This window comes from Seriola aureovittata, chromosome 16, assembly GCF_021018895.1.
Source record: "Seriola aureovittata isolate HTS-2021-v1 ecotype China chromosome 16, ASM2101889v1, whole genome shotgun sequence".
Classification (NCBI taxonomy): domain Eukaryota; kingdom Metazoa; phylum Chordata; class Actinopteri; order Carangiformes; family Carangidae; genus Seriola; species Seriola aureovittata.
The window spans coordinates 7291280-7306672 of NC_079379.1; the positions used below are offsets into that span (position 1 = coordinate 7291280).

Below are 15393 nucleotides of genomic sequence, written 5' to 3' on the forward strand. Positions count from 1 at the left end.
GTCATCATCATCATCATCATCATCAGGAGCTTTTATGCTTTTATGACAAAAATCAGACTTCAGATTGACTCTTCAGATGTCAGTGCAGCCTGCAGTCACTAACATCATGTCTCTGCCGGGTTCAGTGCATTATAATATAATGGTACATAATAATATACACTAAAATGATCGACAATCCCACAGGATTGAACCATTGAAATCTTCACCTCTGATTTGCTAGACCTTTGACTCTTTTTTTTTGCTGTCTATATTGTTTATATTTACAGTATTATGTGTGATAATTGAAAAAAAAAAATACTACTGCACTAACTAACCCTAACCCTGCACTATACTACTACTACTGAGAAAAACTTGACTCACATGTTCACATTCTCTTAATAAAATAAGCAAAAATGACTAAAATGAAATGTAGATTTTTTTGACAGACTAAAACTGAATCAGCAATCAACACTAGACAGTAGCTGCAGGACAATGTTGTTGATTCTCTTCAGTGACCCTACACATCCTGGAAACTCCTTTAAAAGGTTTTCATGAGGAACAAAAGAGCTGCAGAGACAAACATGAAGAGAGCTGAACTGACTGACAGTCAGAGCTCTCAGCAGGATGCTGAAACAACACCTAACTGTCAAAGCACACACATAGGTTTGTTTACATCTGCACTTTGCAAACTTTAATTCAAACCTACGTCTACCCCCGCTGACACCAAGTCTAGACCCTCGAACAGCTCTTTAAAGACCTTCCATACATTCCTTTCTAATCACTTTTCCCAAAATGTCCCAAAAATATTTCTTTCCAGAAGAGATTCATACATGATAAAAGTGTTCTGACTTTCCAAAACACATCCTGACTTTCCAGGTGTGTTTCCAGGCCTCCAACTGAAGCCGGTCCTCACAAAGACAGAGAACATGAGCACGCAGACACACTCAGCCTCTCAGGCGTCATACATTATCCGTAACACACCTATTATCATATGAAGTGTCCCATTATCTGTGTTTATGGGGAACCACAGGAACCAGAGGCAGCTGACGACGTATCACACACGGCAAGTTTATGCTGATGAGCTCGTTAAGTCAGTTAATTAACGTGCTGATTAGAGAACAGAGCCACCTCGACCCCGACCCGTCACCTGAACTCTGTCTTTAGTTCAGCCGTTTCCTCGTTAACGTGCAGATTAGTGCAGCGGCTGACGACGTCACCGAGCCGACAGAGTGAAGAGGAGACAGAACCGACGGCACAGTGTCACTGCTTCGACTGATAACATCCTCTGCTCTGCGTGTTTCTGTGCATTAATGACCCATCACCTCCTTGCAGGTGGAGCCGGGATATATCTTCAACTAATCTGAGCCACCTCGTTTAATATTTTACCCTCTGAAGCCATACAGGAGTGTGTACACTCCCAAATATCATGCGACATCTATAATTAGATGAGGCTGTGCTGATTCTGAACCAGTGTAGCACGTTTAAAAATGACAAAATTAACAAAATTAGATGTCAGAGCTTTATTAAAGAGGAAAACAATTTCGATTAAGATCCTGAAAAATCTGTCGTTTAATTTCCTGCTCCGATTTTCTTTTTATTAAAACTATTATTATCTTCTCTTTTTTTTTTATCTTTCTCTGCTAATGTTTGGTTTGCTGTTCAATTCAAAAATACTTATTTGAGTAATAATTAAAAAGAGTGAAAGAGATGATAGAAACAAGTCTGTTGCAGATGCATTAAAGAGAGGATTTCACAAACAGTGGATGGAGACATGGTACCTATGGATTTCTCTTTTAGCTCATCATTAGTATTTGCATATTAAAAAAAACAACAATACACTGTGCCACCTCTCCACCTCTCCTATCTCCATTGTTTAATGGGTTTCAGGCACAAAAATCCCTTGAAATTTACCAGATAACATGAATCCATCCCTTGAATTTCAACCTTAATTGTACAAATTAAGGCCCTTCAGCTAAAGATCACTTATCAAAGACAGGATGCATCTATCTATCCACTGATTGGAGATTATAAACCCTATTTAAAAACCTTCCAGTCAACAACAGACAAACTTAGTCCTTACCTTGAATCCAGGATCATCCAATGACAAGCAGCTCCACAGGAGAGCCAATCAGAGAGCGAGAAATGTCCAAATCCAGGTAGAGAAGAACAAGTCCAGACTCCAAGTGTTGTCCCAGACCTGATTAAGTCCTCGTTCTATGAATCTGCAGGGAGACAGTGAAGAGAGACAGAGTCAGGAGTGAAGCCAGGTGAGGAGGCAGGCGCTCTGCTTTCATCTTTATCCAAATGCATTGTGGGATGGGTGCAGGTTTCCCTGAGAACTGGGACACAGAGTTTTTCAGACTACAGAAGACTGGGAGATCAGGTTGATATCTGAGCCTGCAGCAGGACCAGGGCCAGGTATCGGACGTCAGACACACTGTCTGAAGACAGAATCAAAAACTTAAACACTGAACGATCTTAGATCTGTTTTCTTGTTGACTTTGATTTAAATCACAGTTTTTCCATTTTTACTATTTTAACCTGACAAGTTCAGGCAGAAAACATGTTTGTATTTATGCATGGATGGAAACAGGAAATGTATTTTTCTGAGTTAGTACTTAATCTCATGTATCTACAGAGTCTCCAGAGTCCGTATGTATTATGTTTTGTGCATAAGTTATTATTCTCTTTGCACATTATAATCTTGGATTTACCTGTCTGCATAAATTATCTTATTCACACAAGAAGTTATTACCTCAATAACTTGAGTGCACACGTTCTAACATTTTTCTGCACAAATTGTTTTTTTTGCACCCGTTATTGCCTCTTGTGCACAATTTTTTTCAAATATAATCCCAGTGTTGCTGTTATACACGTCACAAATACACAACCCTGCAGAGGACTTTTAATTTGGAAAGACAGATGCAGGAAGTGGAAACAGGTGGCCAGGTCGCAAGGGAGAGAAAGAAAGAAAAGACAGATAGATTTAACCAGCTGAAATGAAGTTAGATAGAGTTTTATTACTTGTTGACATTCACTCAGACTGAGCATCACCAGCTACCAGATGCCTGTGAACATTCTCAGTTGTCCAGGTGATGGTTCTCAAAGATTGTTCTCAAGGGAAACTGGATTTGTAGATATGTGAAGATGGTCACTTCTGAAGAACTGAAGAAGCTTCTTGGATCGGAGGTGAAACGTCTTCAAGTATCTACAGTGAAGTTTCCCTTGATTAAACTTTTCTTGGAGAGGTCGGGTACAACTAAACCCTTTTTAGTCAGACTGGTCATCAGTGGATCATCAAGCACATCCATGACATCTTTACCAGTTCTCTCTGTGCCTGTGATTCAGGGTGCACATGAGAGCTGTGTGTGTTCACTTCCTCGACTTAATGAGGATCAGTTCACTCAAATCCCAGAAGCGTGAAAAAAAATAAATTCATTGAATCCGACTTTTTCCCCTCACTCTGCTGTTCAGGAGCAAGTTTCAGAGTTTCAGATTTCCCATCATTTTATTTCTGAGTCCTCCACCTCTGTGACAGGTGTCGTGTGCACACCTGACTTCAGGATCTAATTAAAAAACATGGATCTAGAGATCGGCAGCAGCTCAGTGTTCCCCGCAGCAGACACACAGACTCTGACTGAAAAGTTCCCTCCACAACACAAAATTAATTCCAGCTCTGTTTGTGACAGCAGCTCAATCCCCTCACTGCCTGCCAGTCAGGAGTCACTCTGCCTCACTGAATCCACTGTGAAATGGAGAGATGACTGTACGTTGACTTTGCTGATGGATTTATATTCCTGCTGCACGCTCGCTCTGCTTCTGAAGACCACTTTGAAGTCCAGGACGTATAGAGGAGCAGAAAATTCACGGAACCAAGTGAAGAATCAAACGGCGCTGTCGCTCAGGACTCAGAGCTTCATCCGAAAGCTCAGCGGTGAACAATCTGAAGTTGACTGCTGCTGAAACATCATAAACTTGAAGTAACTGCAGCAGATGATGAGTGATGAAGAGTTTTAAAGACATGAAATAATCCGACTGTGAGAGCTTAGTTTGTTTTATATTTCACAAATTTCACATTACTCACAATAGATTTCACTCTCTTTGTTTTTGTTTTTTGGCCTGAACCAGACTTTTTGTTCCGGATTTCAGCTCTAATTAGCTGGTTAATTGGGAAATTAAAGTGTAATTGTTTGGTAACAGTGGAGCTTGTGGCGGTTTGACTCGTCTGCAGCTGGGACCCAGACAGAGTCAAGTCTGAGAAAAATTATTATTTTTGCTCCTGCAGTCAGTTTGATATGATGAGAGATACATGAAAGTGAACTGAGCACGCTCCATGGATCATCAAGAAGAACAACATAAACAAACCTGCAAAGCGAAACACATGAAAATACTTTTAAGTCCAGCTCACCACAAATCAGAGTCTTCAGTTCAGGTTCAGCAGCTGCTGTACATCTGTCTCATGAAGTGACTTAAAGGTCCCATATAGTATAAAGGTAGATTTCCATGTAATTTGGTTATAAAGCAGGTCTAGGTTCTATATTAATACTGTGAAAGTATCAAAGCGCTCAGTCCACAGAGAAACGCACTCAGCCTGTATTCAGAAACTGAACCTTAAAACAAGCAATTTGTGATGTCACAACAAAGCAGTCACTGCTCCCAGCCGTGCCCCAAGCCCCGCCCACCTGGACCCATCATCCAAACTTGCAGGATTCGGTTTCTCTGAGTGTTTACCTGAAATCTGCTATATTTTTGTTGGATCACTCAGAAAACAGAGCCTCCTCTCTTCTGATTGGCTCACTGACCTGTTGTTACTAGTGCTCCAGAGAGAAGCCTGAGAGAGGGAATCTTAATTTACATTGAGATAATGATACAAATGTATCTTCTTATGGATCAACACTTCAAATATAACACAGGTAAAGTGTAATATGGGGCTTTTAACTTCCCATAACTTTATTACTTTGTGTCACCTGATGAATCTCAGTCCAGTGTCCCCTGTCTGCTGTTTGCTGCTGAGCAGGTAGAAGACAGTGGCTTTTTACTACTTTTATTCTGAAAACACTGAGACTGAAGCAGACAGGAAGTGTATGAATGCGACAGCAGCTTAGTTAATTCATAAACTTAAAAAACTGCCTCTGAACTCATGATTCTCAGAAGTTTTTGTTCTGTTCTTATGAACCAGATTCTGACTCTGAACCTCCAGACTCGTTACCGATTCACTTTGTCATTGTTTGTCACTAATGAACTTTTTCTCAGCTCGGAGACAAACTGCGGCAGCAGTAAATACAACAACAGACCACACAGAGATGTGCCGCTGACGCTCCATTACTCTCCGATCTGTGTGTTACTGCGGCATACTGATTCATTTTAAACTCTTCATTTAAATCACAGCTGACACACGGAGCCTCTACACGCCATTACCCAGCAGTCTCTGACATGTGAACACACAGAGAGAGCGGGGTCGGCTCATTAACGTCCTGCAGCCTCACTCTCAGACCTGCTTCACGTTTTCATGCTGAAACACAACGCATGACACAAGACCAAATCTATTTGTCTCTATTAACATCTTGTACAGTTAGTACACACACACACACACACACACACACACACACACACACACACACACACACAGAGCTTCCTGTTGACTTTTTGATTGGTTTGAGCTGCCCGAGCTTTCTACCACTGTGAGGAGAAACTTCACACTGAGACTTGTCCGTTCTGTCTCTCCTCCACCCTCTGTTCTTTAAGAGGAAGTAATTTCATCAGGTATAGTGAAGAGAACAAACATGAGGCCTCTGGGTAGAAACAGGGATCATTTGCTGCAGGAAACACCAGCCACATGTTTTACATCTACGTCCTGCAGGAGCCGCAGGGGCTGCTGGAGAAACCTGCTGAGCCCAGTGCAGAAGACATAACCTTCACCAGTTTGTTTGTTATTGTCGTTTTAACAGGGAGCTGGATGATGCATAAAGAACGAATCGACTCCATAGATCGTAAATACAGATGGACCTAGCCTCTATGACATCCCCCACAGGTTTCTGAAGAACACAGGTTGCATGCTTGGTCGACTCACATATGAAACATTTAAATTAGACAGTCACCTGGAGGAATATCTTAGAATAAACTTAATATATATATTTGAAATAATATAAATTTTTTTTGTGTTTTTTCTCTTTTGTTTGTTTTTGTGTGTTTTATTCGAAGATGGCTCGATGTCTTGGGCCAGAACTGGTTTGACATAGAAATAAATACATAACCAAGTTACTAACTAAGGGATTCATTCAATAACAGTTTCACCTCTGCTGACAATGAAGAAGTGAGAGACGGAGCAACAGACGAGTGGAGACTCCACGTCAACCAAAAACGCCGCCAGCCAGGAGCCTGATGAGCCAATAGAGAGCTGTTCATCAGAGCGGAGCGCAGAATGAAGAGCCTCCATCATTATGTGCAAATGAAGCTGTGATCCAACTGCGGGCCAGATTCACCCACTCACCTACTCACTCACTCTCCGCTCTCTTCTGGTCTGGTGTGGTCTGGAGGGCATCGTGAGATTCGGGTATGGGCATGGAAAAAAAACTCCCATCAGTCTTATGACAGCAAAGACCTTGGAGGGGAGCGGGGATGTGCTGCAGCGGTAGGAGTGTGTGTGTGTGTGTTTGTGTGTGTGTGTGTGTGTGTGTGGTGAACAGATGTTTGTGCAGAGGCGATGCAGACCCTCAGTCAAATTCCTGCTTCATGCAAACGTTGGGGATGAGAATCGAGAACCGGTTCCAGGTGGAAATCAGTTCCAAATTGTTCACGCCAGTAAACAAGCGATTACGCTCCTCTGCTCTGTCTTCATCACAGGCAGAGCTGATGTTTAGAAAAGATTTCCGCCTACTTCATGATGAGTGAGTGAAGAATGAAAGGATGTTTTCATGTCTTTTCATCTTTACTAATTAACCATTTAATGCACTGAGCAGTTCAGAGGCTACCGGCCTCTTTTAAGGGGGAATGTTTTCTTGCGTTTTAATCAATGCAAGATTGACATTTGGAAATCAATCAATACACCTTAAATGTCAATATGACACTTTGATCATTTCATTTGTTTTCATTAGCGCTCTTCATGACATACACCGGAGTGATCATCGGATCTTCAACCGCTTAAAATGTATGTAGCAGTGGGGGGTGGGGGGGTAGCAATGTTTTTTTTCTGACAGTTACACTTTGAAGAACAATGACTCCCCCCACAGAGAAACATGGTAAGGAGTCGATCAATCAGTTCCATCCCTATCAAACATGCTGACTGAGACAGACGTGCTGTGATTTGATTGCAGCAGCAGCAGCAGAGGAAATATCCCTTTGTGTTTAACTTCCTGTTTCCACAGGAACTCTGCTCATCAAACCTCAACAGACAAACTGAACCGTCTGACAGAACAAAGCTGAGGACAAGAGGAGGCTTCAAAGACTGATGAGTGGATGCAACTGGAAACAGTTGATCAAAAGATAACTAACTGGTAACTACTTTGTGATTCATCATTTGCAAAATATTTGATGGTTCCAGCTTCTCCACCGAGAGAACATGAGACAATATCAGACATTTCCAGTCTCATGTTGAAGTAAACAAATTATCTTTGGTCTGGTCAAGAACAAAAAGACATTTGATGACATCACACTGTGCTTTTTAATGTTTTACTGACCAAACAACTTAACCATTAAAAAAATAAATAACCAGCAGAGGATCAATAATTCAATCAATAATCAATAATTAAATGTTTAAATGTTGTACTGTTGTGTGTTATTTGAGACTTAGGCATTATTTTATTGCAGGTTTTAATTGACAGTAACTAACTTTGTTTGAACCAGGTAATTAAATGACTTACACAGGAAATAGAAGATGTAGTTTAGGGTGTAAACAACAGTGGATTTCCACAGGAAAAGGAAGTGGAGTGACAAAGATCCAACGAAAACCATGTAAATATTTATTTGTTACTGTGGGTTACACAGAACAGCTGCACCGAGGACAATGTGATTCATCAATCATAAAAGAACACGGGAATTTACAGTGAGAAACTAACTAATATCAACAACTGCTACTGATGAATACTGTGATTTTGGATTTAGCAAGTGTTGTTAGTGAGTGTTTGTTTATGGGATGTTTGCTACGGAAGAGCCTCCTTGTCATCGTGTTGTTGAAAAGGAAATAAAATACATGTATGAGCATAGAGACTTGCACCTGCAGGCTGCAGCAGACTGACTCTAATCCCGAGCACGAGAAGCTGCGAGGATCCGGCAGAGTTACACTCGTCCTGCTTCACGCTCTCACTCTCTGCAGCCTCCTCGGGTTAATAAGTGTAAATCTGCTGCTGCTGCTTCCTGCAGGAGAACTGACAGATCTGTCACCTCATGCAGATTTACTGTAGCAAGTGTTACAGCCTGAGCCGGTTAACACGCTCCGCACACGCTGCAGCTCTGAGGCTGACGGCTGACCTTCAGCACGTCTCTGCCTCTCACTGCACAGCAACGATCATGAGCCTTCGTAGAAATGCAGCTGAAGAGAAGACCTGCGAGGACCCGCTGTGAGGAGGAGCGTGTTAATGAACGTGTAAAAGTCCAAATCAGACCGTGAACACACAAGAATGTGTCTGAACGTTCATTCAAAGGCATCCTCAGTCTGATCTGTGACATCAGCAAGGTCACCGTCAAGTTCACATCTGCAGATGATGAGAGTGTCTGCTCCAAACACTTTGACCCATTCAGATGATTTCAGGACCTCATCTACCATTCGAATATGTAACTGAACTATTTTTAACATCGGACTGATTCAACAGTCTTTACATCTGAACAGGAAACACACAGTTTGATAAGAACTACATCTCCTGCTCAAACAGACGTTGACTTCGCTTCTACACACATTTTATTCTTGATCTGGCTCAGTGAGAGCATAAAGACCACGTGCGCTCATGTCGACATGTTTAACACCAGACCCATGCAGCCGGTGTTCCAGTTAGCTGTGTTCACACTGTGCTAACAACAGAATCTGATTAACAAGCTAACCAGTCACACAATCACTTCCCAACATCATTGCTTTATAGCAGAGTTCAGACGACATCACAACACGGTCAACAGATGAGGAATTTAATATTTAAACCACCAGTCTGAAGGAGAAAAACCAGTGAGAACACACCTCAGTCTGTCCATTAAAAAGTTTCCACTGCCGTGTCAAACTGTGCGCTCAAAGAAATACAGAGCAGCAGGTCGTGAGGCTGTTGGCTCGAGTGGAGGAGGTCGTCCACAGACTCTGGTTCGATTTCCCGACTCCGGCCCCGTTTCAAATTATCCTTTGACAAGGCACCAACCTAGGGCTGCACAATTAATCCAAATTGCAATATGGCCAAGTGCAATATCCAGGAGCAGGAGCTGCAATTTTTTTTTAATAAAGGGTAAAATATGTCACAATTATTAGCACCATAAGCGTTGTGGTGCTACAGAGACGCCGCGGCCTTCAAATCCTATTCTCCAGACGTAAAGAAACACGACTGGGACAAGACCCATCAAAAACCACATCATCATTGTTTTTATATTTTTTTCAGTGAAATTGAAATGTGGCTCCCGTTGTAAAGCGCTTGTTCTAGTCATTTTCTTTATTTAGCAGCATCTGTTTCATTCACAGAGCTGGAGACTACACAACCTAAAAATATAATAGTAATAAATGATTTACTGGCAGTATTCAGATCGTTGTCGTCAACTAAAAATGCAATTCTCTTTCAAGCAGCAGAAACACAAAGAGAAGAGGTATGATGTTATTACACACCAGAATTGAAAAAGTTTAACTATTGCAAAAAAGTGCCTTGTTTTCAAATAGAAAACACAAAAATAGATCAATTTATTGATGAAGAAATACATCAAATAAGCAAATGTAAAGCGTCATGAGAACAGTCGTTAACAAACGGTTTGTTTCCTGCAGTAAAAACAGGTAAATCTGCTGCTGCTTATTAACACAGGAGATTAGGACTAAATGGGCTAATCCACACATTGTTCTCTATGTGTGTGTGCATGCGTGTGTGTGTGCGTGCGTGTGTGCGTGCATGGGTGTGTGTGGGTGTGTCTATTTTTCAGATGAGGTGTGTGTGAATGACTGAAATAAAGGTCACTGGAGGAATCTTCAGGATAAAACGGATAAAGATACGACAAAAAGAGGAGGATGAGCTGACAGATGACAACAGCCAAAAGGTTACATGGGGAGGGAAGAGAGAGACACACACACACACAAAAGACAAATACACTGACACACATGCACTGAAACACACACAGCTTGAGTGTGAAATACACTGCAGTCGCCCTGCACATGTTTGGCAGTGGGTAGATCCTGGCAAGTTGGAGGTCAGCCAACACACACACACACACACACACACACATACATATATACAGACACACACACACACACACACACACACACACACACACACACACTAACTCAGCTTAATGGGTTTTATGCTGTGAACGTGATTTTCGGAGCCTCCTGCATTCCTCAAACACGCAGCCAAGAAAACATGTTGAAACAGCCACAGGTGGCAGCAAGCGCTGACGAAATGCAGAACAACCATGAGGTGTCACGAACCTGAATACCTCACATTCCTATGCTCCAAGAATAAATCCCACCCCCACCCCCACCTCCACCCCCACCCCCACAGAGGAACCTCAGTGTCTCTATCTGCCACCGGGCTTTTATCAGCAGCTGGAAACACTTGAGCGGACGCGCTGGTCTCTGCGAGCGCTCAGCCATGAACGCCAGGTAATGATCCTCCTGCGCCCTCATGGGGGATGTATCCATGCTCGTTTGGAGCCCCTCACATAGAAGCTGATTAACATGGCCGCCCCTGATCTGTGTCTCTGATCTGAGGGAAGCGGGAGCTGCTGACGGAGCAGGATCGACTGACGGAGAAAACACAGAGAATACCAAAGATAGTCGGCTTTGAACATGAGGCCCTGACGTCAGACTGAGGTGGAACATGAACCGGAAACATACTGAAATATGTAGGCAAAAGTATGTGGACACCCCTAAGCCTGGGATAGGCTGTTTGCGATTTGACTGTAAGGCTTAGATGTCCACATACTTTTGGTAACGTGTGAAGGTCCTGATGGACTACACAAGCAGACGTGGACAAGCCCTCGCAGCTCGGTTTATACACCGGGTGTCTGTGCAGGCAGATGTGTTCACAGATGTGCAGTTGGTGTGTTCAGACCCACAACATTTGCATAGCGCTGCCTGTCATCGCTGCAGAGAGGCGGAGAGGATCATTTGAGTTTGCTGCATCAGTCATAGGTGGGAAAATAAACTGGGCGGTGCATTCAAGTACCGTTAGAAAGATAATAATATGGCAGCAAACAACGGCGACAGAGCCTGAGACTTACACTTTTAAATATCGATATTGGGTTTCAGCTCAGTTCAACAGATAAATGGTACAACTGTTAAAACCAAGGGCCTTAAAACCTCAAGTTACGTGTTGTCAAGGTTGTTAGGCGACAGGAGCCGCGCTTCGCAATGCAATGGTAAAGGCGGACACAGCCGGTGATGGCAAAGCGTAAATCCTCCGTAGACCAGACCGCCTCATTTTCGGATTGGCCACGAAAGGCCACATCCTTCATAGACCACGTCCTCCGAAGGATACGGCCGCTGAACTGGGACACAGCTAGTGTCAGCACCTTCTTGGAACCCGGAGCCTCCAAGACCACTGACAAACTAACTTACAACAATATTCCAACATTTCAGTCTGATGCAGAAACTTTTCCTTCACCAGACGTTCACTGGAGCGAATGTTTGATGGTCTGGTGAACAAAAACTTGGCTTCCTTCATTAAATAAAGTGTGCAGTGATTTTCTCTCATTTAAAGAGCAGGGAAACTTCCTGTCTTTGGATTTTTAATAATTAAACCTTTTAACTCAACCTCAGTCCAGCATAAATAATAAAATCTGTTTTTCTGCAGTCAGATGGAAGAATGAGACTCAGTGATTGCAGCGAACTGCAGAAACCTGCAAGTCACACCCCCCCCCCGTCTCCACGTCAACAGTTTATCTGCTGCTGGATGGATTTCCCCTCTGCAACGAATAGGTCACACACATGAAATCACAGAGCTGCAGGACACACGTGTCTGATGGTTACACAGCATCTGCGCTGAGGTCACCCCCACCCCCAACCCCACCCCCAAACCCAACCCCAACCCCCCTCCCTCCAAAAGAAATTTCATCCATCTTCATCTCAGAAGCAAAACTTTGCCAGAGACCTCGGTGACTCTCCGCGGGGCGAGAGAGGACGGAGGAGAGAGGGAGAGAGAAGGTCTGTGCAGGGAAGCAGGACGAGAACAACAACAGGACAAGAGAGAGAAGAAAGGAGGAGAGTGAGGATGGATGTCTCTGTGTCTGCGAGGGCAGACAGGCAGAACATGACATCAGAGAGACAGAGACAACACATGAACACAACCTGAGGCTCCACCTGCACACAAACACACCACAAACACACACAGCCCCAACCACGCTCAGCCAATCACATCTGCCCTGTGAAAACCTCTCAGTCCAAATGGTAAAATGTTGAGTCACGAAAAACTAGCTTTACTGACGGAATGAAATGTTGTCACAACAGAAATATATCTGCATCAGCTTCTCAGCTGCAGCCAATGTTCTCCCAGTTAGAACAATAATTATTCGATCAATCATTCAACAACTACTTTTATAATCACTGAATCTAATTTTACTCATTTTTCAAACGCTTTCTGATTGCAGCGTCTCTCGTGAGGATGTGATTCTTCTCTTTCTCATATTTTTTAAGAATATCTTTGTTTGATTTTTTGCCATTGGTTTGATAAAAGGAGGAATTTAAACATAAACACGGCTACAGGAAATTACGACGAGCATTTTTACACCAATCTCTGACATTTCACAGACAAATGGATTAACTGGGTAATCAAGAAAAAAAATCGAACACACACACCTCTACTTTAAACAGTCCAGCTGTCAACACACATTGCGTAATGGTTTGTGTATTATGGCGAACGTGACGTGTGTGTTGTGTTGTCAAAGATCAGGAGACACAACCAAATACACAAACACGCTGCAAATAGCACAGACAACGGTAGTGTTTCCAGGGGACACTTAAAAATGCAGCACGTTTTTATATTTGGTTGTGTTGTGAGTATTTGCAGCACGTGTCTAAATGATGGAAGTGTTTTCTGAATCTGTTCGCATGTGTTTTCTTAAGTTGCAGTGTGTTGACCTCTCTGGGCCACCGTATCATTGACACATTTGTATATATACTCATGTATTTCAGCCCGAGGACACATCGACAGCCTGTAAAAACAACACGACTTCTCGACTCAACGTTGCACATTTGTAACCAAGAAATCATCAAGAAATCAACATGTTTGACCTCAGAATCAATAAATCCACACCGCGTGGGCTGAATGTCTGATCCACTTTTCGTCATTTCGATATTTTGCGCCTGGAACAAATTGTTGGACTTTCACACCAGCATCTCCCAACCCCCGGGAACGAGCGAGAAACAAACGGTTAACGATCAGGAATCGGTGAGAGTTCAACACGTTGCATCACAAAAACGAGAGACAAAAAAACAAGAGACAACAGATCCTGAGGCGGGAAGGAGTGAGGTTTAGGAGGAAGGAGGGAGGGAGGAGGCGGAGAAACAATTTATGCCCTGAAGAGTGAACGATTCTCCCAGATATTCTTCAAGGCTTCAGCTCCTTCATCTGTCCCTGCGTCTCCCCCGCAGCTCCAAACAAACCACATCAGAGCGGAGCCGACCTTCACAGGCTCTGAGGCGGATCTATACTGCAGTCAGAGCCAGTCAAACACAACATGGCTGCTGGGAGTTTAACTCAGCCTCCCTTCACACAACACGCTTCCTGGTAATTAACGGACTCTGTGCAGACAGGCTTGGAGATGTGGGGATGAGGACTTTTGGTGTGGGTTTAAGTGTTTCAACCGTTCAAACGAAAGAGTTTTAGAGCCGTTTGCTTCCAGGAGTCGACACCTGATGTGAAGAGATGAGGCAGAAACAGAATTCAGAGGGTTCCTGTAGTGTCTGTTCCAGAGATGTATTTAAAAACCTGAATTTTTAAAAAAGGAACATGGCCGTGCTTTGTCTTCACATCTCTCTGCTCATCGATTTCTAAAGTTTCAGATCGATTCATTTTCACCCAGGCAGCCGCCGGTGTCACTTCATCTCCTGTAGACGAATCAGTCAGCTTTTATTTTTTGATCATTACAACGTTACTCTGGGGTAATACAGATGAGTTCAAGGATGGTTCTGGAAACTTGTGTCAGTGTGGATAACAGCGTTCGCTCAGTGACTTAAAGTCTCTGGATTCGCTCATACGGGCGTCGTAAACCAAAATCTTAATTAACCCTTTGATGAAAATCAAGTGGGATAATATTGTATATCGTGATATTTGGGCTGGACTGTATCGAGATAGTAAATTTCGGATATCGCCCGAGCCTAGTTCCAGCAAGAACTGCAAGGACTGTCTGAACTAGGGGAATGTGTTGCTGGAGGGAGGCTAGAAAGTATGCTTGGAAGTAAAGCTTCACCCGATGTTGAAAACAGTTTTCAGGTTGGGTGGTTGTTGTGTGCTCCCATCTCTTTCATCCACACCCTCCAGATCTCCCAGGGCTACTTTGTGTTGTGATCAAGGTTTTATGAATCAATCATATACCCTTCAATGATGCAAAAAACTTGAAGAGACTTTTCCTACTGGCCCCTGCATCAAAAAAAAAAGTTGTTTAACAAGATGTTGTCTGTGTTATCAGCTTATCTGCAGCAAGTTTCCAGTTTCTGGAAGATGATTTTCATAGAAAAGAACTGAAATAAATCAATGAACTAATGGAGGATTTGTAAAAAATGATCAGCAGGGATTGCAAAGCATAAAGAACGTGTTAGTTCTTTAAAATATACAGTATTTATGGGCCAAAGAAAATCTCCACAAATGAGGAACATTATTTCTCCTTTAACTGATTTTCCTATTAGGATGTAAAAAGAAACAGTAGGGCTTCTGCATGAGGATTGATCAAGATAAAGAGCTCTCCACAGACGAGCAGTTCACGGATCAATAACGCGATACAATCCAAAAAACTGAATCACAATCATAACAGACAGACTATCTCCTGCCTAATATCAGCTTCATCATTATTTCACTGCTGCAGTTATTTAAGGAGGAGGAGGATTCGACCGAGGACAGGAAGTAAGAAGTTGAACTGTGGTGAAAACTTTTAGTATCAGTCCTCACACCTCAGCTGTGAATCTTCACACACCTCCCACGATCCTCGTTGTCACGAGACGACACAGACTCGCAGCAGGAAGTGAACCAGCTGTCCTGACACACACACACAGTAAATATGGTTCAGCTGTTGTCTCCTTTTAATGAAAAC

General features: G+C 42.9%; 1 protein-coding gene across 2 annotated transcripts in view; it reads right to left on the minus strand.

Annotated features, from left to right (window-relative positions):
* LOC130183690 (semaphorin-6D-like) overlaps positions 1 to 15393 on the minus strand; it is a 178404-nt gene that overhangs the window by 148767 nt on the left and 14244 nt on the right. For both annotated transcript variants that reach the window (XM_056399328.1, XM_056399326.1), the window contains exon 2: positions 2060 to 2201. The gene's annotated coding sequence lies outside the window, so the exon portion shown is untranslated. The remainder of the gene's footprint in view (positions 1 to 2059; positions 2202 to 15393) is intronic.